This window comes from Pieris napi, chromosome 19 (genome assembly GCF_905475465.1).
Source record: "Pieris napi chromosome 19, ilPieNapi1.2, whole genome shotgun sequence".
NCBI lineage: Eukaryota > Metazoa > Arthropoda > Insecta > Lepidoptera > Pieridae > Pieris > Pieris napi.
In genome coordinates, this window is record NC_062252.1 from 7,600,582 (window position 1) to 7,627,022 (window position 26,441).

The window sequence follows — 26,441 nt, forward strand, 5'->3', positions numbered from 1 at the left end:
CATGTAATAACTATAATTTAAATACTATACAAAACACTATTTAACCTTTTAGGACAAGTCAAAATATCCAGAGAAATCAGGTTATGAAAGTTCCACAGTAAAAGTATTCAGCAGTAAAATAAAATGTATTATTTATCGATTTACTAACGATTTGTTTCTGTTACGATAGAATTTTACTTACAATTATTTTCAACTTTAAATCGGTCCATACAGTATAAAAATATTATCTAACAGGCGAAATCCCTTAGGTACCAATTGCATATAATTTTACTTTAAACGAATATGTAAATTGTGATCTATTACGTTTATCCATATCAAGTTGTGTCAAATAAGAAACCTAATCCTAACCCTTCATACAATTTGGTTATAGATGCACAATGCAAGTTAAGTAGAGAAGACAAAGACCCTAAAGCGTGCACTTACAACTGCATAGGTTTTTATTACATATTTTTGTATCTAGCGTTCAATCACTGGTCTAGGCCAAGGCGCACTTAACATAACACGTGCATTACTCACAAAATATTTTCATAAAAGCGAGCGAGCGAAACGCACCCGAGCGACCTACGGTTCCCCTCCCGCCCCTGACAAAACCAGTTCAGTTCGTGCCCGGCCGCTCCGAGCGTCGGTTGTTTAATGCGCGGGGTATTTTATTGTGTTACGAAAAACCTAAATCCAAACCTGTGTTGTGGATTTTGTGCATGTGAGATTGTGATTCCAACTTGTGATGTTTTGTGTTAGTGTCTTATAGTGGATTTCTCTTAAAAGTGTGGGACGGCTCGCGTCTGCCGCCGGACGCCTCTTCTGGTCTCAGGATATCATTAAAGGTATGTAACACCGGTTCATTGTTGTAAGGAATTCTTTCTAAGTTAAATCGATAGGTTGAATTCGGTTTGAAGTTTTAATGCGTCGTTGAAATGCGGATTGTCAGGAATCGGGATTTGCATTGTAGATGCGCACGGCTTGATAGGTTGTGTCGTAATCATAAAACCGAGCAGGTTAAACTTCGTGTCCGGAGCTTAGTGACTATTAATTAGCTTTGTAATAAGTAACGGTACTTATCCCTAAGATTTGTTACTGAATAGCAAACACTTAGGAAGCGAGTTTATATTATTCCAAATTCAATTTTTTTTTGACAAAGCGTCTTTTTGCATAAACTTACGGCACACACTAGCAAAAACAAAAAAACCGTTTGAGTTTACATGGGCTAAGGTAATAAATAAGTTTGACTAACAATCTTCAGAAAAAAGGTCATAAATATTCTAATGTTTGTGTCTAGAGTATAAAGGATTATGTTTTGTTATATTAAACTAGAAAATGCTTAAATAGGCACTGACTATAATACTATAAGCTTTTAGTATAATTGTTACCAATACTTAGATATTTTTGTATCTTAATATATTAAAATTAACGATGCGTGCTTACATCTTACAAAATTCATTAAACGCACCTGTCTTCATTTAATATTCAGGTATTTTAAACGTAAACGCACCTAAGTGTTATAAGGCTATAGCCATATTCATAGAATATCAAATATTAATGATTAGTTTATACATTAATCCAATGTGAAAGGAATATGTAAGTAACTTTTTAGAATATTACTAATGTTTGGAACATTATTCCAAGATTAAAATTACTATAATAACTTTCGTATTAATTTCTGCTGGTTCTTAATTATGTTCTTGTCAGAAAAGATATTGGCATTAGTAATATTGTAGGTCATATAGTATTAGAGTATCTCTTAACCAAATATTATTAAAGATAACTTGGTTCTCACGAATTTGATTATCTCATTTATCTAATCTTGTTGCTTAATATGATAGGCCTCAGAATATTATTAACGGAAATTAATATTATTATAAGTTTGTGAACTTAATAGAGAAAACAAACTAGAAAGTTTAGTATTCAGGCTCAATAGATGGCGCAACGTGGATGAAAACAATGAGCCTTTATTAATTCGGAGGCACTAACAATTTGAATCAAAGCTAATTACATAGGGCATAATGGATGGCTTTGTTAAATAGCTTCCAAAACAGCAATCCGTTACTAAATTAGTTTTTCACTTTTATTGCTTGCGATTTCGAGGATTTTAAGAACAATGGAATGTTGTTGACATTTTATTTATGGCTATAGTTGTAAAGTTTTTTTATGTATTATTTCATAGTAAAAAGCTGTACTTGGATATACCAGGTATTAATTAATGTCATATAATAATACCAAGCTTTCACAATATCTTAATAACTCACAGATAAGAACACTATGGCATCTGTATTTGAAAAGAAAATTCTATAAATGAACTGTCATAAATTTTTAAAATTCGAACGCCCCGAGCGAAAGAATGTGACGTGCAATACATCAATCGTTGGGGCGTTCCAGCATAGATGCAACCGCAATTTTATTTTCCCTAGTCAATTAGCCCACGGCGATGCGAGTGCCGCGACATATGTCGACATCTGTTCGACTACCAATGGAACACGCATTTCCGCTTCGAGATTTTTTACGCGGTAAATTAACGACACGTTCGAAGAGCGACACGTGCGTTCGAAATTCGAATGCAAAGTGAGCATTTTTTCCGACTATTGTTTTGACTGTTGATTGAGGATATTTAAGCGTCAGGTATCAGCTAAGATTACAGCGAGCACACATGTTGGTGACGTAGACAATTTTTTAAAATCAAAGAATGGCCACCGACCCAAGTTCTTTTGTTCCTTGCCTACATCAATTTCTATCCATAGATCCATCCGTCAATAGATTTTGAGAAAAACCTACCAACTTTCATACATCATAAGTTTTTGCTAGAAGCGAAAATAATGTGATTTTTGAACTTTAACATCGCGTGTAATACTATTAATAGAAAATCATATTTGTAAATAATGTAGAAATTAAAACTGATATCGCTTTAATCTAACATGAAACGACGTTTTGCATCTTACACGCTATACTCATTCATATCCTGTCACAAATAAATGTCTGTGTCACAGATAATGTCAGGCTTGACTTATCTGATGCAAAGGATACACACAGAATTCTCATTAATAATACTGGTAACTGGCAATGAAATTCGATATTTAAATGGGGTTGCTAGTAAATTTATAACGAAATTTTTTTACTTTTTTGAATATGGAATATGGTTTTTAAATATTTAAAGAAAAAAGGTTTTAAATTCCAAATCGATACATCCTTTCTTATTGTATTCCTTTCAAAGCGTTAATTTCTATTATCTGTGGTTTGCAAAAATTAAGATTTATCTTCATAATTATTCGGCCAGGCTTATATTTCCATAGACTAAATTATGTTCAAACATTCGAAATTCAAATTTCCTCTGAATTTAACTGTCGTACCGGCTCTGAACTTAACAATGAACGTAAGTGCCAGTCGAGAACTTATCTCGGTATTTAACAGTAAAAAATACTGGATCATCTTTTACCGTTATCCGAACTGCCAGTTATGAAGATAACGCGTGGTCTAACTTAACTGGTCAAGTGAACTTTGAATATTTATAATCTTAGATTACGTAAAATATAAATTACTTTAAGGGCGTAGAAGCTCACTCATACTGAACCTTCATGATGCTTAATTGATAAATTATGGTAAAATTTCTATTTTACATACCAAGACATAAATCATAGCAAATGTGGTACTCTATAATTCAGTGTACAGTTAACCCCCTTATAACACGGTACGCTTATAACTCATTTTCATATTACGCGATTTCTTTCGTATAACACGGGTATTGCACACGTTATACGTCTGTATTGTGACATTTATTATTATTTGTAAGCACATATTTCGTTCATAACATAGATCTTTTTTGTACATAACGCGTAACATGGGGTCATACAAGCGCGTTTCCTATAACACGGAGTCAATCTATCGTATAATAGGAGGGATTACTGTATTGGGTTTTTGTTTCACGCGATCCCATTATGTATGTATATATATATAATAGAAATTAATAAATTAAAGAATTTGTTGTAAAGTTTAAAAAAAAAACCAAATTGTAATTAAATATATTAACTTTGTTATGAAAGAGCTGAGAACCCTGACACCGGTATTTTTTTACTTAAAAGGCTTCCCGAATCTTACACATTGTAATGCATATCTTATAATAAATAAACACATATTTTTAAAGATACAGTGCCAGGTAACAGTTCCCAGTTTCAAAATTTCGATTAAGTTTTTACGTCAAAATTGAAATCTCTACTTCATTCTAAATTACGAGTCACAACTATGCGTATTTTAGCGTTTGTACTGTGAAAATAAAGCTTTTTCTAAAATCAATGGCTCTATTGACATTCAAGACAATTCGATACTTGTAACGACCTAAGGGTAATTATAATAAGGAAAATAACAAACTCTACAAATCTTTTAAACATGGAAAGGTTAATGGATTAAATACTTAAGTAAGGGGTACTATACTATTATTTTACTATTTTAATTAAACTGTTTCTGTCAAATTGTCCTTACTATAATATAGTATTAAAAAGACATTAGAAGCAGTATCAATTCAATATATTTATTATCAAATTATTAATAAAAATCCAGTCCAAATACATAAAATAATCAGAAATGTAGGGTTACGTGACATAATCGATCTAATAAAACAAAATGACATCATAGTCAAATGAAGCCAATTTTTATGGCGGGAAATTAAACGTCAAACTTTCCCGCTCAAGCCATTATTATTCATAGACTTGTGCCTTCAATAAACGTCGCTACTATTTATGTAAAAGAAATCTTTAAATTATAAAGTACGTTTACGTATTTTTAAAGGCATGTTCGTAAGTCGGCATTTTTAGCATATTTCAACTCAGTTTTAACCAGTAGTACTTACTAATGTTTAAAGAACTTTATTTCTCATTACAAAAATTATTTTTTATTTACATGAGAAATTTAATATTAAGTATATACGAACGAGATACACGTCGCCATCAGCTAGCCCAATTTTAGTACTACCTTGTAACCTTGTACCTGGTAACTAAATTGTACTAAGGCTCATAAAATAAATCAGTGGCGCCACAACCTCTTCAGGTCTTGGCCTCAGATTTCTGAATCTGTTTCATGATCACTTTTAAATCTAATAGGCAAGTAGGTGATCAGCCTCCAGTGCCGGACACACGCCGTCGACTTTTTGGGTCTATGCCATGTCGGTTTCCTCACGATGTTTTCCTTCACCGTTCGAGCCAATGTTAAATGCGCACATAGAAAGAAAGTCCATTGGTGCACAGCCGCAGATCGAACATACCTCAGGTATGAGAGTCGCACGCTGAAGCCATTAGGCCAACACTGCTCTAAGGCTCATACGACAAGTAAGTGACACATTTTTTTTTACATAATATATGATAAAATCATTATATATGTTACATTAGAAAACCACTGTGGTTTGTAACAAAAGCAGTCTTGTTAGAAGTTCAAAATGTATAAAAATTAGGTTTTTAAATACATTTTTATGTTGGTTAACGTTAGGCTATCTAATAACTGACTGGTTGACATTACAATAATACAATAATAGTTTCGTAAAAATATACAAAAGAAAAAATTACAATAATATATTACGTTATATAAATCGTTATCTGTGAAAGAAACGGTAAAATGTATCTAGATTATATTTGGTATTTCCCTATCATATCCGACCCATAAACTCGCAAAATAATACGAAATTCATCCTCTCCCTTCAATTTACAATAAACCTTACTTGTTACGGCCAAAATTGTGCGAACGAAAAGCAATAAAATGCAACCTTCACACCTGGAATAAAAAAAGTATAAATTACACCATTTAAGTGCTAAATAGGAGGGTGATTGACACCTTGAATACCCTTAATTGCTGCTTGTTAAATAATTACACTGGATTTAAAATGCTTTTAAAACTGAAAAGATTTTCTTGGAGAAAGGATTTTCCTCCTACGCAACTCGGACTCTCCGAACATCGGCTGTTATTATAAATACCAATTGCGCTACAACCTTTTGGCAGCCTCAGGTTTTTGGTGCTGTTCTAAGGCAAGTAGGTGATCACCATTCTGTGCCTGACTGTCGTTTTGGGTCTAAGACTTGCCGGTTTTTTCACGATGTTCCTTCACCTTACGGGCGAGTGTTAAATAAGCACATAGACGAAGTCCATTGGTGCACAGCCGGGATCGAACCTACGACCCCAGGGATGAGAGTCGCACGCTGAAGCCACTAGGCAAACACTGCTCTCATCAGCTATTATTAACTTACATAATGACCGTATTATTATGGCATATATATATCTAGATCTAAAGACATTATGCTGCTTATCAGGGCAGTCCTGGCGTGCGGCTCTGTGAGGTTATAAGTTCGAACCCCGGTTGTGTACCAATAGATTTTCCTTAGACCCAAAAAGTCGACGGCGTGTGTCAGGCATAGATTGACCATGTCTATTAGGAAAATAAATTATGACGAAACAGATACAGGAAAGCCCAGCCCGATTCTAGCGCTACTGTTTTTTTTAATTTAAGGAGATTAGATTTAATAACTAAGAAAAGAAAAGAAACAAAAATATTAAACATTATATCTAGTTAAATAGAAAGTATAATGTGTGTACTGTGTAGTGTGTGGTACTAGGACTCCCTGTTTCGTGGGCAGATAGTCTCTTCCATTTGACATGTTGATAATAATTTCTACATAACTTTAATAATTAAACTATTGTTGCACTATAAAAATATTTTCCGTTTCAACACAGGACAGGTTGAGAGGATTTTTTTTAAGATGTATAAAGCTTAATCTCTATTTACAATTTTTTTTCACGTGCATATAAATCACTGAACAGCATATTTAACTGAATAAAAATAAACTTAGGTCTCGGATTGAAAATAGTATTTGTAAGGGTCAGATTAAGGCAACGTTTCACATACAAATCATATAGATCGATTTACAATTTATAGCACTTTACGACGCTCTCACTGTTTTATATCTCAATGTTTTCGCGAGGGTTAAAATATATTGCTCGTTTTGTTGGCAACACTGTCCGGATTTGCGTGTAAAAGAAGAAATGTATCAGTGCCAGCGATTGGCGTCGTTAAATTCAGAGCACGCTGGATAAATTGCAGAACGTATCGAGTCTTGGTAACAGGTATCGGAACTGTGATTTCTATACGAGTATAATACTTGATATTTCAATTTGGTCTTATTGTATATGATATCACTTTCTTGAAAAGATTTGCGTAAGCTGAATTTCTAAGTAGCTATTTCCATGAGCAGTGTTGGCCTGAATGCCTTCAGCGTGCGACACCCATCCCTGAGGTCGTAGTTTCGATTCCCGGCTGTGCATCAATGGACTTTCTTTCTATGTGCGCATTTAACATTCGCTCGAACGGTGATGGAGAACATCGAGAGGAAACCGGCATGCCTTAGACACAAAAAGTCGACGGCGTGTGTCAGGCACAACACAGGCCTATTAGATTGACAAATCTTGAAACAGATACAGATATCTGAGGCCCAGACCTAAAATGGTTGTAGCGCTGATTTATTTTATTTATCTAAAACTTGGTAATATAGCAGTTATTGCTATTTGTAACAGTTATTTCAAAGTTCGACACTTAAACCTTTCTTAGTATTTTACGAGTTCTGTATGACTATGAGATTGACTTGAAGGTTATTTCGCGAATTCATTGCTGAAGTTACTTGACATCAAAATTTTGGAAGCTGTACATTAAATTGGATTGCTGTCTTAAAGCCTTTCTCATGAATTTATAGCTACAATACGCGTGTTTTGTTTTAAAGGTCCGTTTTTGTTTTAATATATTAAAATTTTTACTACCTTTAAACGATGCAAAGTTTGTCTAAGATTAAGAAATTAAAAATTATGACACTCACCTGTATAATACTCGAAACAGAACTAATCTAAGCGTACGACCAACCAGGCTCCAGAAGATAAACCACTCCTTATATGGCAATTGTATTCGTTTTTATAACAAACTCCCAAGCGAATTTACAGAATAAATTCAAAACTCGGAAAACGTAATTGAAATCAATAAAGCTTTTTTAATTGATCCTTATCCTTGGTATTGATTTGCTCCAGTTAAAACAATGTGTATGACTTAAAACTTGGTGATTAAAAAGAGTGGTGGAGAGTTTCTTGCCAGTTCTTCTTGCCCGCTCTACGCCCTCGACTTGCAAACCTTGACTTGGTAATAAATGTAAATTTATTCTAAATTTAACTTCATCTCTAACGTTCATAAGTGTACTTGTTTACCTATATAAAAATTATTTTGAGTTTAATGAAAAAATACTGTATTTTTGAATTTTAATATTGAAGGATCGTGTTATTATTTCCTTTAAATCTTTATGAATATACGTGCGTTTGTAATTAAACTCCTAAACGGCTGGATCGATTATGATGAATTTTTTTGTGGACTTGAGGTTTAGATATTCAATTAGATGTCTATCGGGTGCGCGTTCTACAATAAAGATCTTAAACACAGGTGCCTATGAAAAATGCGACTAGTAATATATTACATGTGTATAAAATAAGGTCACGCACCACAAGAGTCGGGGATATTGGGAAATTTATAAAAAAAACACAAGTGCAAACAATAGCTATAATTTTTTTATATAACAGGGGGCAAACAGGCAGGAGGCTCATCTGATACCGCCCATAGACACTCACACTTACAGAGGGCTCGCAAGTACGTTGCCGGCCTTTTAAGGATTGCTACAATATTTTCTTCATACATTTGAAATTCGTATAAAATCTTAATGTTTTCTAATATTGAGCTTCACTCTTATACAAAGCGTCCCGATTCGCATACCATTGTACCATTTACATCAGGTAAAAATCCCTCCGTTTTGAGATAGCACTATAGTCTGCAACTAATTGAGCCGAGACGAGCCGAGTGTTTACGAGATACAACGAACCCAATATATCTCACTAGACTTTTTTATACCGATTTTAAAAAAAGTCAGGAGGAGGCTTTTCGACGTGTGAGACTAAAGCATTTTTTTTTAAATGTCCTGTTCACTGTTTACATATGTTTTGTTCCATTCGTGCGTTTGCCATATCTTATTGTTTTTTCTTACATTGGTTGCCTGGATGAGATCGCTCGAAAACGATAAGGCCGCCAGTTGCCCTCCTTTTCATTTAGTTATGTCAATTGTATTTTATTACTGTATGCAACGAAGTGTTAATAAATAAATAAAGAAATGATTACTATGTATTTTGTTATTTTAATTAATTTCTACAAGGCAATGACAAGCCTTTTGGCATAGGCCGACAGTTTCGTTTAGTGTCTCTTAAGCCTATGTCATACATCTGTTGAGAAATCATCGCCGCAATATGATTTAGATTGTTTAAATCTTTTAATGCCAATTATAAATCAATTAAATTCTGAATATGTATGCTTAATTAATTTCTAGAATTATATTATTTTCGACAATCTTTTCCCCTCGGAAATTGTCTCTTTAGTGAAAGTATTTTTGTTGTATTATATTCTTTAAATAAACTTATTTATATCGTGTTTTAAACATGATAGCTGTAAAATGTATGGAACACTAAGACACACAAGACCTTATCACTATGTTTATGGGAGGCAAAACTTAACATCAGGTGAGCTTCATCTCTCTCTCCCCCTCCCCCCTCAATGTAAAGTCGTAACTTAAAGCGGCTAAAACAGTCTCTTTCAAGGACATGAAAACAGTCAAAAACAGTAGTCTTGGCAACTGTCAAAGTTCATAGAAAAAAAAGGCAGCTCTCTTATCTATGGCTAAATATTTATGGCCAGCACTAAAGACCACATGTGACTCAATTGTTTAGAACTTGAGTATCCGATATATCGGTTTCAAGACGGTACATAAATAAACAATAATTGCACTTTTATCGTTCTTAAGTGTCCCATTTCGACACTTAACGCAATCAAGGAGGGCAAGTACCCCTAGAATTAGATTGAGACATTGTTTTCCATTTTCTTTTCCCCTATTTGTGAAACTTATATGTAACTATAGATTGACCGTAAATGTAGCATATTTTTTTTTAAACATCAAAATTGACGTAAAATGTCAGTTTCGCTAACGAAGACCTGTTTCAGGATTTTGCTTTGCCTGTGGCATTAGCTGTCAAATTAAAAAGTGTGATTTTTCCGCTGTAAATAACGTTAATCACTAAACATACTTCAATTTTTATTAAAGTGTTTATACATATAAGATAATTTCATTAAACTTTGAACAACATTTAGTATTAAGATATTCATTTCTTCTACAGAGTATAAAATTCTGATTGTCTATTCTCGATATCTATTGTATAGTCTATGGTACCTAAGTCAATATACGACAATATACTCATTCGTGCGAACGCTTTCCTTTAATGTTTTCACGAGTCGAACTAAAGATCCAAAGAAAAACGTATCAACTTTTGATAGCTTAAGCGAAGTTTTATCCATTTGTAGGAATTGCACATCAATTCTTGTTCTTTATTTAAAATATTATGATTTAAAATAAAGATATAATATATCCTTTCAATCATATCTGCACTTTTGCCAATCATGAAGTTAAAAATACAAGTACGTATTTCAATTGAATTTAAACGACCAAAAACTCACCAAACCTAATTGACATCTTTACCGTCGGAGTAAAACGATTGAACTTAAAACCAGTAACAATACTTTAACCACGCCATTGTGATTTCCAAAAATTCTGCGCACTTCACGTTCTTTTTTGCGTAAAAGGAATAGGCGGTTCATGTTATCTCACTCACACACAGTACAGTGGTTTCGGGTATTGATAAAGGTCCAAAAAAAAGGTTTGCAGGATACTTATGCGCACATGAGCACAATAATTCGTGAAATCGAAACAATGGGCCCATACTAAAACATTCGTAATGTTAAAGTATTTACTTTATTAAGTGTTGGATGCTTTTTTGTTCTTATAAAGAATATAATATTGTTTTAAATTTATTATCAGCCGGTTTTAATATAGGTTCCAAATTCAAATTAAGCGCCAATTTTCGAAGATGACAAGTGACGTAACGATCGAGTTTAAATTTAGAATAACACAAACATTAAAAACTGGAGTTTGAGCCCGACAATGCTGGGTCATCCCTCATAGGTGTTCGTTTTAATAAAAAGGTACCTGGTTCCACAAACATGTTTAACATTTTCTTACGAGTTGGAGTTTTTGTTACGGATTTTTCGATTGAGATAGGATCGCGGGCGTTATTAAAAAAGTTTGTTCTCGTGACGATTCGGGCCAGAGTTTTGACGATGTATTTGTTTTAATGTCTCTATTCGAAATGTAAATATACCGTAAGCAAACAATACAAAGAAATTATGTCTTTATTGGTTTTATTTAATTGCTATCACAGAAAAATACATCAATTATTTTTACTCTAAGGTAGGTAATATTAACTTCGACTATTAGTCACATTTTTACCCATAACAACACATTAGGAGAACTATTTTCACCCTATTTTAATAGTTCACCAATTGCCAATTCAAAAAAACAAAAGGCAATCGAGTGACGTGTTACGATTTAAAAAATAAAAGATTCAAAATGGCGCCCAGTCACAGTCACAGCTGATTCAGCGTCACCTTCGTCTCTAATCTATTGTTGTTAGGGACTTTTTCTTTGTGTACGACGCCATGATTTTTTGTAACGGACTATAGACATTCAAAAATAGCATTACATTCTATTATACTTTAACACTCGATGATGAAAGTATCATGATTCATAGCATTATATACAAAATAAGTATTTTATATTTATTTTAGTAAACTAGTACAGTTGGAGGACCGTCAACTTTGTAATATGTATTAGTAGTTATTGTATATACAAGCAAAATATAATAATGTATTACTAAGATTGTCATGAATAGTGTAGTTTGTCCTATGACGTAACACATACAGTATTATTTTCCTTTAAATTACTCATGTCACACATTATTAGGTGAGTAACAAAAAATAATTTCACTGTTTATTTAAACTAGTTTGCTTGTAAAACATTATTTTATCAAACCGATTAAGTTAATTGTTGTTCTAGAAAATATAATCTTATATAATATACACATGAATGAAACTCATATGTGAAACAACTTTTAGAGTAATACTTGAAAACAATCACTTTTATCCTATTTCTTTTATCATCCAAAATGTTCTAACAAAAAACTCTTCGAATTAAAATTTAAATGCCACGCCAAAACTAGCGTCTTCCACAGACTAACAAATAAATAAAATTAAACGTCAGTTAACACATAATAATCTAAAGAATCTAATTTAAGAAATATATAATTAGTTCTTTACATACATACACACACATAGTATTAGTTATTACTTATTTACAAAAGCCCCCAATGATGTGAAAACATTACGTCGTTCCGTTTATCAATGTACAGAGCGTTGATTAGTACCTAAGGAAATTATTTATATGTTAAATGACAAATTAATACAAGCGTTAAATATATAAAACGTGTTAAGTAAATTAGCAAGTCTGGTACGTGTCTCACTAAACACTGAGTCATGTCTTTGACAATTGGATTTAATACTTAATAATAATAGTCGTTATATGGGCGGTCTAATATGCTAATTATGACGTTGACATGTGTATGTTTTGTCTATTCTTGTCTATGATTATCGATACAGCACTTAGACCGTATGTCTTGTGTGTTATAAATATATTTTTTATATCTAATTTCGAATTATGAAATGTGTACAAAATTTAAATTTATAATGGAGTATATTATATATATATAAGATATTATTTTACTAAGGAATGTGAAATTTAAATTTAATGCAAATTATAAGAAAAATAATTTTCGGTTATTTCATTTCCAAATTATGAAGTTGTCATGTATATAATATGTTTAGTCTATTGTTGTGTATGATTATGGAATATGGATATATTATGCACATCAAAGTTATGGTATCTTGTTAAATGTATATTATTTTTATTAAAGTAACGTGAATTTTTAATTTAAAATTAAAATTTTTTTCAGACGTTTTTAACTTCAAATATATTGTGTTACGAGATTTCTATATATTTCACACAGGCTTCAATCCTCTCCATTTCACACAACACAGCGCTTTTTGAGACACTTTCTGCTGCGCACCATCTTTTTGTGGTACCAGCGACCAGTAGAGGCATTTCCATACCGATATGGCTTAGGATCATTCAAGAAAAGAGTCCCCTGAAGGGTCAGTTGCAGGTGTCCGTGGGCCAGGATTATTACATTAAAAGTAACCCGATGTACCAAAAGTAGCCTCATAATAACATTGTGAACTGTGCAATAAGATTCAAAAAATAATGACAAAAAAAATTCTAATCGATATCTGGATCTTTCATTAATCTATAGGAAAATTCCGTTTCGAATGTTCTTTAAGCTTAAACTTATTAAGAGAGAAGACAACTTAAAATTCAACTTAAAGTGTGAACTGTGAAATCAAACTTTCGGATAATCGTGTGAATACTGCAACAATTTTTACCTGTAATGACGATGTATAGCGATCAAAGGAATTGTGCAATGCATCTATCCCTTTCTTATTTAAGCATTAACCGTGCGAGAGAAAGAGATAATGCGACGTTCTCACAAAGGGCAGATGCGCCGGCAAACAGGTATGACCGTTTACTGTTAAAGTATGTAATGATGCGTTTAATATGGCAGCTATTCTTTAAAATACGGCCGGTAATTTATTTGGAATTATTTTTGTTTTAAATTATTTTGGATTCTGGATTAAATTAGTCAAAAAAGTCAAAAATAATTTATTCATATAGGACATACAAAAAAGAAATATACAGTAAATGCTTCTAATTTTACATTTACTAAATTTAAGCAATTAAAAAGAGTGGCGTAGAGTTTATTGCCAGTCCTTCTCTTCCGTTCTACGCCCTTGATTTGAGAACTGGCAGTAAATGTAAATTAAGAATCATATTTATTTTACATATATAAATGATGTTTTTTGATTTAATTTATCTAAGCACCAATAACCTATTTCGAAATTAAATTTATAAAATTCAACGGTTATATATTTATTTATTTATTTATTTATTTATTTATTTATTTATCACGTTCACTGCGGCAAGTAAAATAATAATATTTCATGAGGTGCGGCGGCGGGCCAAAATGCGCCCCCAATGATATTTCCGCCGGTGCGTGGCAGGTCTTTCTAGACCCAACAGCACTAGGATAGATTAAATTGCTATAACTTTGTGGAAACATAGTGTATACATTTTTTTTTTATATTGTTAGAATGACCTTGAACCCAACTTCCTTAGGTTTGATTCGCCCCGGGATCTGGCAAACAGGAAATGAGAAATAAAGCAGGAAAAGCGGCAGGCCGATATCGACCTGAACCGCACTAGAATATATTTTTAGTAGTGATGGGACAGAGAAATATCGAAAATAAAACAGAATTATCGTAAACTCAACTCAAACTCAAACTCAAAATATCTTTATTCAAGTGGGTAACCAAGTACACTTTTGAATCGTCAAGTTAAATTAATCGTAAATTTACATTTACTACTAAAGGAACTGAAAAATTTATTTATTTACTTATGTATGCCTGTCTTGGAAACAGAAATACTTTTTATTTTTCTTAGTGGAAAATATTTCTTCACTGCTGTCACTATCACTGTCAATAACTGCAAGGCGAATTACTGTATTTTCCTAAATTTGTATTTTTCTTGTATTGCTTGCCATCGTTGATAATATCGAACGCTATGTTAGATCAGTTAGATAGCACAACACTAACTGGTCGGGCGCGCGCTCTGTGCGGTATCGGGTCGCCAGCTGCCTGTTGGGTGGGCGGGCTGAAATAGGCCCACTGCCGCACTCAGCGGATGCAAAGCAGCGTCAGTGCGTGGTAGGTCGATAAAAGCCTGCCGTTATGTTTTGATGGGGAAAACCTACAATTTTGACCGCAAGATGAAATATATATTTGTCCCTGTCGAATTTTTACAAACACCTGAGATAATCGTTACGCACCAGCGAGAGGGACATAGATTTCTTCGTCCGCACCAGCGGAAATACCGCGGCAGGCTGATATCGGCCTGTTACGCAGTGAACGTGTTATAACAACACTCCTGCCCTAACAGGCGAACCCAAATTGACAAGAGTGAACAAAAGCTTACAGACGAAACAAAAAAAGCAAAAACAAAATCAATCAGGAAAAACAAAATTACATAATAAAAAAAAATTAACTAACCACTAGGTATAGGCACTAACAAATAATAAAAGTTTTGCCAGTTCACTCAACGGAGAATGAAAAAGGTCCGTTAACCTATGCAGTTCATTAACTAAACCAATACACCGAATCATATGTGTATATGTATCGTATAATCAAACGTGCTGTAATACGTCAAATATTATAGATATATTATATGTATTAGAGAGTCCAGCAGCAACATTTTTTTTATGACGAAACCGCACTAAGTACATAAAACAATACGTAATTACATAACAAACTTACAAAGCTCCAACTTTCGCGTTCATTTATACCTGTCAACGGTTTTAGACAAGCGTATTCATTAAACTTCAGTACTTCAATTTGCTTTTAAATTTTTGTCTACTCTCACTGATTAAGTAATCATTTAAAAATGCTTGGCACTACATGAGCTAGGCATGTGCAGAGATAGAGAGATATAGAGATATTAGATTTTTTTTTACTTTCTTTATTTTACAAAATAATATAATATAATCATAATAAGTTACACTAGAAAACCGCTGTGGTTTGTAACATAGAAAGACGGATAGTCTACACCACAGACTACTGTTAGGGTTTGTAAATAAAACTTAAAATTGTAACCGTACGAATGGTTTTTGAAAAATATATTTGAAGAATGCATCCTCTGCTCCCGAACGGTGCACACCCACACCAGAATCTCTGCTATTGGGTGAGCAATAACCACTAAAACCTCGGGTAGTTCCTACATTCTTCTACGCCTCTACGGCATAACTGTTACGCTCAAAGCCTTCGGGTGCAGTATACACTACATATTTTTCCACACCTGATCGTTTTTTAAAGCAGCAACCACGACTATCACTGGAACCAGCTGCCCAATGAAGTATTTCTAACCAATTCGACTTCCAAGAAAAGAGCGTACCAGTTTGAGCGAGCCCTCTGGCATTGAGAGTGTCCATGCTAAGAGCCTGGCCGGCCCCTGTTCTGTTAGAAAAACATAGGAAGAAGGAGGTACGGCATATCTTCTCTTGTTTACTCCGCGTCTTCTAAACCTTTGGAGTCGTATAGCGCTCCCACACAAATATTGGCTATTATTATAGGTAATATTTTCATTATCATTAAATGATCAATTACAAAGAGTGCGTTTAACAATATTTAAAATGTTCTAACAAAAATTACAGACATTTAAATAAAATGAGGCCAAGTCGGATCATTAATTCGACACATACTCAAAAGTGATACAATGGATGACTGAAACGCCCACTAAACGGTGGGTTAAAGGTTGGACGTCTCAAGTCTTACGAACGTATAGTGTTTTTAAATCGCTCAAGTGTTGCTAGATTAAAAAAATTACCCTAAAATGGTGTTTTATTTTTATTTTATTTTATTTATTTTTTTATTGGACAATTCACACCAATTGACCTAGTCCCATGCTAAGCTGGTGAAGCTTGTGTTATGGGTACTAGGCAACGGATATACATACATATTATAGATAGATAGATATATAAATACATATTTTAAACACCCAAGACCTAGGCACAACACCAAATGCTCATCACATCAATGTTCGTCTCAGCCGGGGATCGAACCCGGGACCCATGGATTCGCAGTCAGGGGTACTAACCACTAGACCAATGAGCCGTCATTTTTCTAATTTAATTTTTTTAATTTTTCTTCATCTAATAATAATAAAGCCCGTTTCATTTCCAATCATGACAAAAGCTAAGATTATTTTCCAGTTTTTTTTCTTTTGCTTGTTATTCTATATCCTAGCTTCCTTCAGTACCGTCGATCGGAACCCCTTCATGTGTAAAGGACTCCTCAGGGGGGGGGGGGGGATTTGTTTAGCTGGTGTCACTTTAAAAGGGTTGCTGTTAACAACTTGAATTGCCGGGCTAAAAAGCTCCTCAGTAAAAGCAACCACGACTCCTACCAGTCCATCTCTTGCCTTGAATTTAGCATATGGTGTATAACCTGTATATTCCAGGTTAGTAACATTGGCGTATCTCCCGTAATACTAAAGGGTACAGGATAAGAGGACTCGGCCCCACTAAAGGCTCTTCCCCGCTTCTGATTACTTTGCATATAGCGATGGTTCTCTGATAGTTCCAACACGACGGCATCACAAACGTGGTTGTAGTTTAGCCACCTGGGCCCGTTCTCTGTTACTTCTAATAACGATACTTACAGCGATCTCGATTTCAATAACTGAGACTATGTAAGGCTGGATAACTTACCTACAAAAACCTAAAAAATTGATTAAGGGCCTCGTAAGAATGCTTAGTCAGATTAGAGTAAAGAACACCTTCACCGTAGACAGCGAGGTCTCTTACTTGGCACTTCACTCACACCAGTGAGCTTCCGTACTGCCCTTCAGGTGATTGACCATCTCGAGGTCAAGTTGAGGTCCGAGTCTCGCAAGAGACGCCCTTTAGTTGCGAGAAAAGCCCATTTATTTACACTTGCTATACGAAAACATACGTATAAAAAAGCAGGGTTCATAAGTTATTAGTCAACGGGCAGCCTTATCGCTAACAAACGATTTTTTCCAGGCAACCCTAATATGGAACAATACAAAAGACTACAGAGGGTAAAGTACAAGAAGTGCATAAATAATTAACAAAAAAACTCAAAATATAACTACTATAACTAAAATAAAATAAAATCTAAAGAAACAACCAAAATTGTAGCTACGAAGAAAAAAACAAGTTACCGAGTAAGTACCCTAGTCTCTCAACTTACTGTATAACTTAAATGATCCTAAAAAAAAAGCTTTTTAACGATTTTGATTTTTGTTCAGTCTCTACACTGTGGTCAACTGCTTTCGTAATAAATAATTGTAATGATCATCAATTATCTTTATTTATTACCAATGCTTAACTTGCAGCTGGAGTATCTTTAAACTTAGGATGAGTTTTAAATTAAGGTATTATGTAACTTGCGCCTGATTAATTATCTCAAAATTCACTCTTTAAGTTATAGTAATTGATGTCCCGGAACCACCAAGGAGCATTTTGTTTATGTTAATTGATTTTTAAGGGATAAATTTTTTCACACGAAATCAAAGCCAGGGGTTTTTGATTTTACTGTTAATCACTAAGTTAAAAGCAAAATATTAGCAGATTATAGCAACTTTTTACATAAATTTAAACTTTTATCTATGTCTCTATTTACTTCAATATGAATTAATAAAAACATAACATATAATACTGGTTTAAAGTCCTTTTTCATCAGAGCATAAACGCTAGTTAGAAAGAGATGACAGATTTCAATTTACATTCCTTATTTACGTGTGAACGTGATAAAACCTTGTACCTAAGTTCCGTCTTCAAAATGTCTTAGGAACTATTTCCGAGCAATTTCTTTTTATAAATTTCTATTACATCCACATGGTACTTCCCATTCCCATAAAACCGATGACCATCGTTATATCCCCGTAACAATGCTTTTGAAAAATGCTCACATTCTCCTTATATGAAATTCTCGAAGACTTGACAAATTTTATTGAGATCACAAAAAATGCTTCAATATAGTCTAAGATGTTTGACATTATAATTATTTTCTATTATTTCAAATTAGAATAATGTATTGATCGCATATGGACAATATTATAGAAGAGGGGTTCACGATTGCGCTGATGGCTTTTAAAACAATATTGAACAAATTAATTAATTCACTAAGCACACGGTGCAATTTCCATTACCTAATATATATAGATTTTTAATCTACACTTATGAACGTCAGTAAATAATGCTTCTAAATTTTCATTTACTGCCAGTTCTCAAAACAAAGAGAAGAACGTAGGAGAACAAAAAAACTCTTCGTCACTTTTAAATGGCCAAGTTTTATAGAAAATGTTCCTTACCTTATCATGCTCTTCATCAGATGTTAAAGCTTTTTATTTAATAATGAATTAATAAGAACACGAAACGATTCACCACAGCAAACGATGCAAGCTTTTGATACATTCTAGATATTTCATATAAAAAGCGCTGATATCTTGCCTTGTAAACAGATGACTCAGATTTATACGAGATCTTAGACTAAAACTAAGGGAATCACTTGAGAGGGTCTCGAGAAATCGATCAAAGAAGGATTTACGTTGAGACCCGTTCAGCAAGACGAAGGGTTGCTTAAGTCTTCCAAATTGAAATTTTGTTTATTTTCAGGTAAAAAAGATTCAAGTTGCTCTTCTAAATTTGAATATAAACACTTGTTCTTAGTTACAAATTTAGAAATAAAGTTATAATATGAGCTAACGACACAATAAACATAAATACATATATGTATATAGATTTATCAAATATGTAGTCTGTTCATATTAACGGTATGGTATTAGATTGTACTAGTTTTGTCTGGAACAAACTGCTTTTAGCAGTAAGATCGCTCATCTTTGTGTCTTCTGTTTTGTGATATTAAAAAAGTGTTATTATCATAGTGTCTTAAGTGAAGATCATATTTAAAAACTTCTTAAACTATTCTAGAATGTTAAAACGACTGTGCGTTTGATGGTGAAACGGTACGACAAATCGTTGCGCCTGTTTGAGATTGGACTAGCGTGTTCTTATTATAACCAAAATAACATATAAATGTTATTCGTTTTAATTTATTAAAATCTCAAACGACGAATTGTAAATTAAAAAGCCACGTTTTATTATCGAAGAAATAAATTTAAAAAAAAAAATATGTTTGTATTAATTTTCGACACTTTTTATATTTTAATGACAATTAAATTCATTAAATTCCTAACATATCTTACTTTTTCCCTCCCTCTAAGTATCGGAAATTTTTAGATTTGTAGTAATATAAACAAGAGTTAAAAATTTGTTTGCCAAAGAAGTTTCACTTCTGACTTGTGTACTTTGTACGCACGCACTTTTTTTATTTCTCTACATATGCATTGTTACAGCAACGTTCTTAACACTCAGCAGGATAATTTAGAACTAAATTTACAGCTATGCCAGCCCTACGTTATCCTGACTAGGTAACTTCGTGATGTGCAGCCATTTTCCAACCGGTCGCCATTTGCATAACTATTTCATCCCTGTCTTGTTATTTTGATTATTAATGTAGTTGAGAGAAAGCTTTATAACGGTTTAACGATTTTCACACTAGAAGTGTTTAACCTTTAAAACGTACCTAATCGAAAGAAAGATATAGGTTTCCAAGCTAAGTTAAAATTTCAAGTTCATACTAAATCGGAAATTAAGAAATGGACTTTATTACAAGGTGGATAGACCAAATTAAGGAAATAGCTGGTACGTGGCAGAGATCGGTACACTGGAAACAGAAATGGCGGAATTTGATGGAGGCCTTTGCCACAGGGTCAAAGTCAAGTCAAAGTCAAAAATCATCTATTCATATAGGTAACACTATGCACACTTATGAACGTCAAAACAGAAATATACATTAAATTCTTCTAATTTTACATTTACTGCCAGTTCTCAAATCAAGGGTGTAGCACGGAAGAGAAGGACTGGCAATAAACTCTTTTTAATCGCCAAGTTTTTGACGTGATAACGTCTTTAAAATCGTTTTAGTCGGGTGACATGTTCAGAAACTCGTGTCACACCAAAACCTCACGAGCGCGATCGCAGGTATAACGAGAGAGAGACGGACCGATCTCCCGTCTCATCTCGAGCGCTGCCAGTCATTCCGTGAATGTATGAAGAAAAATGTATATCATAGTCGAATAAGTAAACTTGTCATTTTACACCCGAAATTTATCATCAAAAGTGTGAATAAAACGATAGATGTAATTTAAAATTTGAAAAAATTGTTATCTTCATTAATTCCTTACTTCCCTAAAACTTATATCACCAATAAGACGTTATCACGTAAACATCTCGATCGTAAACCTACTTTACAAACAACCAATATTTAATCGAAATAAATATTTTTTGGTACAAGTTATCATCTCATTATTAAGTAAAGCATCTTAAATAAAAGGTTTGTATTATTATTAATTCTTTGCAATATATGTAATTTAAATTAAATTCATCTTTATAAATACTTTAATACAAGCAAAGCGGGAGTAAAGCACACTAACATGTAAGTAAAATAATTTTACAAAGAATAATAAACAATCTCTTTCAGTTGGTTCACTTAATGTCTGTCAGCAATCTATAAACAATCCATATATTATGTTAACTAGACAATCTGTATTTATCTTCCATTTAGCGTTCATCATTCCTTTTTCATTGACATAAAGTCGAAAATGCCTTCCAATCAGGCCCTACAAACAAACAGTTGAAGCCAGATGTCGTATTTCATAGGAATATGGGCTTTGTTCCATTGTCTTAAGAAGCTATTTTTTGAATTGTATTTATTGGTACTGTTTGTCGAACAGATGAGCAGCTCTGAGCAGTTTTGTTAACAGTTTTCAAACAATTTTTGGTTCGTTAATCTGTCATTGCATCGGCGGTGTTTATGTGAAGATAAATTTTAACTAAACATGATTCATCAACGTCTTTGAAGTAAATTCACAATGGTTTTGATTTATGTACAGATACGAAAGGTTTTCAGATAGAAATTATATTTTATTTCATTATTCTATAGTAAAAGCCGTCAGAGTCTATGGTGGCTTCAGAAATTTAGCAAAATCGTGGAATGGGCTGTTGTAACGTTCGTTAGAATTGTAATTTTTGTCTTTTCAATAGAAAAACACTCGGGTTCGAACTCTGTATGAATTAAAGTTTTTATATAGGTTTGACAATTTCTATTAAAAAAATTACATGCCATTTTACCTTTAGTTAGTCTCATAGAAATTATATTATTCCAATTAGTTTTTTCTATAGTAACAGCTATCAGTCTGATATTTGACTTAATTTAGCAAAAACTTGAAAAAGCTAGGTATCATAAGCTTCTTTAAATAAGTCGTTGAATGTCGTAGAAAGAGACTTCAAACTGTAATTTTTCAATATAGGTTTATTTATTTATCATATATATATACCTAATGCTATATCTACAGTATATGTAACAAGCAATCTTTTCTAAAATACATGACAATTATGGTAAACAAATATAACAAATAATTAAAAGTACAAAATATTACACTTCCAATTTCAAAAATATCGGATTAGGTATAGGCACTTAACAATGCCTATTTTTAATTAATCAGCCCAATTTAGGTTTGAAAATTTCTACAATTGTTTCATACTTGCCATTTAAGTTTGACCTTTACATATATTTAACTTTTTTTGCTTAACAATGGTAATGATATATGGTCACCAAAAAATTATTATCCTTTGTCGCTTATACGTTAAACCCATTTAATGAGTCCGCTAAAAAAGGTTGCGATAAATAATTCGCATGAGCATTTTTCCATGGAGGTAAAATTTGGGAACCTTAGCGCTTCCGGGAAGCCCAGGGACTTGCCACGACTTCCGGCCACATCCGGCGAACGTTATTTCATCCCAAGTGGGTCGGAGTGCCTTTTTGTGAAGTTTTTTAGGAAACGCTAGAAAGAGTACTTTTGATCTGAATGGTTTTTGTAACAATGGAAGGTGCTGTCTGTGTATCTTTTGAATTTTCTGTATTCTGTAAAAGTGAAAATGTCTCAAGATTCATGGAGTAAGATATATTTTTAAGTTTTTGTTAATAGATAAGACTGGGTCAAATGTTTCTGTATGAAAAGTATTATGTACAATGTATATAGGCCCTGTAATACATATTTATTATTTATGTATCCAGTACAATTATTTAAGGTACTTAGTCATCCAGTTTAATATTATTGGTGACCTACTGATTTAGTTACTATAACAACATACATTAAGGCCGCATACTGCTGGATCGATATTCTCTGTATTCACTTGTCTATATAATCTGCATTTTATTATTTATACTTTGTTACATTTATAGAAATGTAACGTACGGCCTTATCGCTAACAAGCAATCCTAGTAAGGTAAAAAAAATATAAGTACCTACGCTCATTTCGCTAGGTGACATAAAGGTAAAGTGCAGGACCAAATTTTACCAAAAAAATGTAGAATCGCCAGCCGTAATCAAAAATAATTTAATAAAATAAATAAAAACTAAAAAGCTAATGTCACGGTTAGTATGATACGAAAGGTTAGTATGTCCTAAAAATATCATGAATTGCGATGCAATACAAAAGAATAAGTAATAGTTTTTAACCTAAAAAAGCCTAGTAAAGCGTACCTTAAAATAATATCGCAGAAATCTGTAACCGCATAAAAGTTTAATACGCCCATTTCGCTAGGTGACATAAATTTCTAATACGTAAAGCAGTAAAACTAGTGAAATAAAACTGCTACATTTAATGCTGACTGGTACATTTGTTCTTTATGTTTACGTCAGCATAGCCCTGGAAGCACGCCAAGGTATTACAAAATATTCGAAATTTAAATTGTTCATAGTTAACATAAATTCTTAGAATAAAACAATTATGCTTCGTATAAAGCCTATTTAATATAAACTAAATTGTCTTACATAGTTTAAATTTATTTATTTATTTACGTTGCATTACAATATAAAAATTTAACATAAATGTAAAGGAGGGTAACTGGCGGTCTTATCGCTTTCGAGCGATCTCTTCCAGGCAACCACTGTGAGAAAAAAAAGGGTGCGTGTACTTATGTACACGCGTAAGTAGCTATACTTCTTTGGCATTATAAAAAATAGTTTTTGATTGCATGCAAATAATTAATTACAATTAAATAATCAAAGACTGGAAAAGGAGTCATTATAGTCAATAAAGTTCAGTTTACATTTGAAAAATTAAATAAATAAATATTTATTATTATTCTCTTACATTAAGAGAAACATAAATTCTATTATTATTCGAATGTTGTTTTTAAAGTATGTCCAATGCCGTAGCATCTTCCTTGGGCAACTTCATTCTGTTAATTTTGTGTCACGGTGCGCGCGCATCGTAAAATTTCATTCTCATCAATTTTTCATAACGTGCATAAAGAAGTATAACTTCAAAAAATGTATTTAATCGGATAAGGTAGGCAAGAAGTGCAAGAATACATATTACACATAGTTATTAAGAAGATACAAAAAACTAAACATGAATCATAATAATTTCATTTAAGATCATTTATTTAACTGTAAAAATAGACTTTTTAGTAAAATCAGTACATATATAAATTATGTATTTATTAACAGATATGTATATGTTTAACAAGTTATGGTCAAAGGATTTGATTCTTGTTTAGTTGTTAACCTTGTTATACCCTTAAGTTTTCATCCAAATGAGAAGTAGCAGTCGTGGGATTGATTCCCGGCGAAATAATGTTTCCGAGCAATAAGGGTTGAAAAAATCGATGAATCGAAAGTATGTCCGCCCCAAGTCCCATGGGGGTTCGGGAATTTAAACAACACAAATGTAAATATACTAATTTGTACTCCAAATTTTCAATGAAATATGGGAGTTATAAAACAAAGACGAAATTAACCGTATTGAATCATGGATAACAAATTTAATTCCCAAAATTTTAGGCCATTTCTTCATATTTTGCTCATAAAGGGCATATGTAAGACGTTTAAACGAAATTCTGACATTTAGCTTTTGAATCGGCAAAGTTGAATTATTAATATGACCATACATTGCATTAAAATGCATTGAATTTCTGATTTGTATCGAACGCAGCTGCATTTTCAGATCACCTGCTATTTCTGGCATAAAATAAAATTATTACCACTAATAAACCATTTAAAAGTCTAATAGTATTTTCTTCGTTGTGGTCAGAACTCGCAAACAAGGGAATAGAGGAAACGCAGATGCCAAAGTCAGTGAGAGACAGAAAATCACAAAACAACACGAAATTTTTGAATACATTTTTTTACTTAAAATTGTAATGTTTAAAGGCCAGCAACGCATTTGCGGGCCTCCTTCCGTTTCTGTGTCCCAAACCCAGGTCCCAGGTGTTAAAATGATTTTATGCTTTTTAATATGAAAAGCCTGCATATGTTCTATTTTTTTCATTATCGCACTCGTTCCTATACCTTTTAAAGATATTCGAAATTCGATTTTTTTCCAATCAACCTCTCGTTCTAGACAGGTTTTATTATTTTAAATAAAACCTTTTTGAAAAATCCAGATTAAATTGTGACACAAACCTGCATCTTCATTAAAAAGTATTCGTTATGTTAACACTTGTCTCTTAGTATTATCGCCTAATGAGAGGGGTCAACGCCCTGTGGAGGGAATTTTGCAACCGCAATTGATGTGTGACCTCCTTGTGTTGTAGGGCTGCCTATCTGCAATTAATCTATGTCGCATTATTAAAATAAAAGTTACTCATACAGACTCTAACTATAGTAGATAATATCTAGGTATTATAGAATCATGGCCAGCAGATCAAACGACTCAAATGGATATTCCCAAGCAGGCGTTTGATTGGAACTGGCGTCGTACAGTTGCAGATGAGGCAAAGAAAGCCGGCATGACTTTAAGCGAGGTGAAATACGAGGCTTATTACCGAACGCGATGGAAACTCTGTAGACGCCCGGCCCTCATCTTGTGGTTATAGAACATTAAGTCATAGAATCATAACTAATATGGATTCAATAAGGTCTAATATTCGAAGTTTTTAATAATAACAATATTGGATCGCTTTTAACACACAATTATGTGGAATACGAACTTACACTTAACACTTAGGTATGAATTACAAGATTAGGGTTCAAGTATTACGTAACGCAATTTTTAGATTATTGACCCCCCCCCCCAAGTAACTCGCCGTAACGTTTTTAGTACCTAAGTACAGTACTGTACTCGAGTATAGTAAACGTTTCGTGACCACCTAGTGACTCTTTAGTTACTATTATGTGGTGTAAGTCGAAAATAATATTAACAATAACGCGTAATTCAATCCCCGCCCCGCATCGTAACGTTTTACAAAAGGACCCCCCTCCCAAAATTCGTTACGTAATACTTGAACGCTCCCTTAGACGAAGAAACGTTTGTAATCTACGCTAGCCAAAATTACCTACAACATTCGCTGTTATTAAGGAAACTAATTCATAGATGATTTTCCTCCTTAAAGCTAATCGTCTAAACAGCGATCTTTCCTCACATAATTATTCTAAATCCAACGCTAATATGCGAACAGGCGGTTAAGCTTTACGATATTTTCTATGTGTTGACAGCCCTACGGTGCAATATTTGAGTGCTTTCATCGACTCTTTCAAATTCCTCTTCCCTCTCGCCGTGTTCCCTTTCTCTTGTTTGAGCCACGTTTTAGGGTTGGCACTGCGTTTATAACGAAAACAAAACGTCAAAAGTACTACAATAATAAGTACAACGTAGTATTTTCGAACCAATTCGTCGTTGTATCAAGTCTTCTAAGGTCG

At 33.2% G+C, this 26,441-nt stretch overlaps 1 protein-coding gene across 3 annotated transcripts in view; it reads left to right on the forward strand.

Moving 5' to 3' along the window:
* Positions 1 to 586: 586 nt before the first annotated feature.
* The window catches only part of LOC125059313 (latrophilin Cirl), a 305,022-nt gene continuing 279,167 nt past the window's right edge, over positions 587 to 26,441 (forward strand). For 2 of the 3 annotated variants that reach the window (XM_047663686.1, XM_047663688.1), the window contains exon 1: positions 587 to 824. The gene's annotated coding sequence lies outside the window, so the exon portion shown is untranslated. The remainder of the gene's footprint in view (positions 825 to 26,441) is intronic. The other variant, XM_047663687.1, reaches the window with a different exon arrangement.